Source organism: Acinonyx jubatus, chromosome A2 (genome assembly GCF_027475565.1).
Source record: "Acinonyx jubatus isolate Ajub_Pintada_27869175 chromosome A2, VMU_Ajub_asm_v1.0, whole genome shotgun sequence".
Lineage (NCBI taxonomy): Eukaryota > Metazoa > Chordata > Mammalia > Carnivora > Felidae > Acinonyx > Acinonyx jubatus.
In genome coordinates, this window is record NC_069383.1 from 96224511 (window position 1) to 96227753 (window position 3243).

At 42.4% G+C, this 3243-nt stretch overlaps 1 long non-coding RNA gene across 1 annotated transcript; it reads left to right on the forward strand.

Moving 5' to 3' along the window:
* The first annotated feature begins 548 nt into the window (after window positions 1-548).
* On the forward strand, window positions 549-2926 carry LOC128314634 (uncharacterized). The gene is made up of 2 exons (XR_008296497.1): window positions 549-809; window positions 2812-2926. It is a non-coding gene; the product is annotated as an uncharacterized LOC128314634 (long non-coding RNA).
* Window positions 2927-3243: the final 317 nt, after the last annotated feature.

The window sequence follows — 3243 nt, forward strand, 5'->3', positions numbered from 1 at the left end:
CCACATACTCTCTGTTAGACCAGGTTCTACTGCCTTACTGTACCTACTGGTCACAGCAGGACGGGGACACTCTGGCCCTCCCCCTGTGCCATCGCTGTCCTCGCTCTGCCGGCTGAGAGCCACAGCATCCATTTTCTCTTACAGCTGACTTCCCGGCTCCTGCCCAAATTTCCCAGTTCCTTCTCTGGAAGGCCCCAAGTGTAGGTGTCCCACAAGATCATTGGCAAGTTTTTAATTGGACTCCCTTGGCAAAAACTGTGCTTATGTAAGATGGTGCTTCACCGTAAAAGAATCCCATATTCGGTAAAGATTTGAGGAGGTCCTTTGGTGTACCTGCAGACGTCGACCATCAACATATTTGCTTCTACATGGTTTTATTGCAGTTCATTTTATAAAATGTTATTTCAGCCGTGGCAGGCAGAAATAGATATGTATGAGATGCCTTCCCTCATTGTCCAGCTGCCGCCTACAATTATGTCAGTCACTTGAGCTTATGATGTCATGGTTTGTTGCCATGGTAACAAATATGCAGTCACAAATACTTGATTATCATTTCACTAGAGTGATGACATATTTATAGTACTCAGGAACAACATATTGGCCCTTTAAAGAAAGTGCTCCTATGTGGCACACAAATGCCCTTTTTCCTCACTGTACAGTTTTTCCTGGTGGTTTGTCTCATTTCCTATGTATGCTGCGTGCTCTTTGCTTGTTTCTTACAGAGACTTAAAATGAAACCTTGTTTAAAAGACATCAGGCAATATGCACGTATTAAAACAAGTGGATCCAAGGAAGAAGAAACATTCCCAGTAAGAATTTCAAAATACTGTTGGGGCGCCTGGGTGGCTCAGTGGGTTAAACGTCTGACTTCAGCTCAGGTCATGATCTCACAGTCTGTGAGTTCGAGCCCCACGTCGAGCTCTGTGCTGACAGCTCGGAGCCTGGAGCCTACTTCAGATTCTGTCTCTTTCTCTCTCTGACCCTCCCCACTTGTGCTCTCTCTCAAAAATAAATAAATGAAAAAAAAAATTTTTTAAAGAATTTCAAAATATTGTTAAATTACTACAAAAATTCAGCTGTTTAAACCTTCATGCACAACAGGGTTTATTAACGTTATTAAAAATAGTAACTCGAAAGTTGTGAGACAGTGAAATAATATTTTAAATAACCTGGAATGGCCTTCCCTTATATGTTAGCCTTACTAACTACGTATCTGCAAAAAGTCACTTGAGATGCTGGCATTGGAATGACTTAAAACAAAGTATAAATTTCTACTTCCTTGAGGGGGTGAGAAGTGATAAACAAGATCAGGTTACACTTTGCTGATCGCTCCATGAATGTAGCTCTTTATTCTTGCCGCCACCATCCCCCTGCCTTTTCATGAATCCTATTCAGAAGTGAAACATTTATTCCGTTCAGGGAGATTCTCTCTGGAGGGGAAATAATTTTATCAGTAAGACTCCCTGGTGATCAGGCCGACTGGGAACGGCTGTTAATCAGCCTTTTTGACATGGTGGCTTGAATAGCCCTTCCCATGATGCTCTGTGATTCCACCTTAACGCTTTCCTTTTGAACTCACCATGACTCATAAGTGCCTTTTTCTCCCTTTGTGTGTCTGAAGTTATCCCACTATTAACTTTAATTGGAAAGGAGCCTTTTGTTCCCCGAGTGTAGTCATACACTAACCACTGAACTCCCTAGGCTGCAATTTCGGGGGTAGTAAAAAACTTAATTTTTTTAATGGGGGGGGATAAATAATGATAATGCTGATAGTTTTAGAGTGGTTAATAGGAAGTTACTGCAAAGGACCAGATATCTGTGTGAATTTGACTCTTTAAAAATGTTTTGATAAAGAGCCAGGCAGGGGAAGCGGGGCTCCAGGAGGAAATTCGCACGAGGATCTGAGGAGCTTCCTGGCAGAGAAGTGACCATGGAGAAAGAGAGGGCGTGGGTGAGAGCAGTGTCTCCCCAGCGGGGAGGAGGGGTGATTAAAGCCCACATGGGTAGGTGTCTGGCCCACTCCCCAAGGACTCATTTCTGGGCCCTCCAGGAGTGACAACACAAAGAACTGCGTCACTTGAGTGTCTAGAAGAGGTTGGAAGCATCAGGAAGTCTGCTTTGGAATCTTGTAGTATGAAGTTCAGAGAAAGAGACTCAGCCACCATGGGCTTGTACTCTTTGGAGCTCTTGGCAACCCCTTTGGACAGACAGACATCAGTGCCCTGGATAGCAAGTATCAGTCACCCAAACTCAGATACCCATTAAGTATCACCAAGAGTCGTGACACTGTTGTCTAGCACCCAAAGTCTAGCGCCCCTGGGAGATATTGCCTGCTTGACAAGTCTCAGAGGCCTTAAGCGTAGATTTCAGAAAAGCGAAAAGAAAATGGTGACTTCTATGTGACAGCTCAACGGATGCATTTGTGGGTACATCAAAGATATTCTCAAAATTATATGGAATACAGGCATGGGGACTTACAACGGCAGGTGAAAGTTCTACAATAGCAGCTGTAGGCAAAAGTCACAGAAATACACCATTCAGTGCTATTATTATGACCCTTATTTGACCTGCAGAGTCTTGTGCTCTAGAAAAGTGGCTGATGTCTATATTGGAGGCAAACAGTTGGATTCGTACCCAGATCGCCATGAATCAGAAAACTTTTTATGATTTGCTCTCTTCATTATCCTGGAGATCACAATGTTCATAATAAAATGAACAAATCAGATCAAATTGACATCAGCTTCAAGAGTGAAAATAAGGTTAATCTATTTATTGTTATTCTTGTAGAAAGTACTTTTTGTCTCATTTCAGGAGCTGATTAATCTTACAAAGTGCAAAGAGGGATCGAGTGTCTCTCAAGCAAGAGAAAAGATTGTTCATCCGCAAGAGAGAGTCAAATAAAAGCATCAAATTTTTGAAAAATCAAGTTTGTTACTAAAGTGATGATAGATCCTTCATTGCTCACGTCACTCTGAATTTGAATATGTATCTGCGGGAAAAGCCCTCAAAGGATCGGAATATAAAAATTCTAGCCCCATCATTACTTTCTACTCTGTGACCTTCAGGTAAGTCGCCTAACTTCTCTAAGCTTTAGTCTCCCTATATATTTTTTTTAATGTTAACTTATTTATTTTGAGAGAGAGAACATGAGTGGGGAAGGGGCAGAGAGAGATGGACAGAGAGAAAGAATCCCAAGCAGGCTCGAGCCCCACGCGGGCCTCAGTTTCACAAACTGTGAGATCA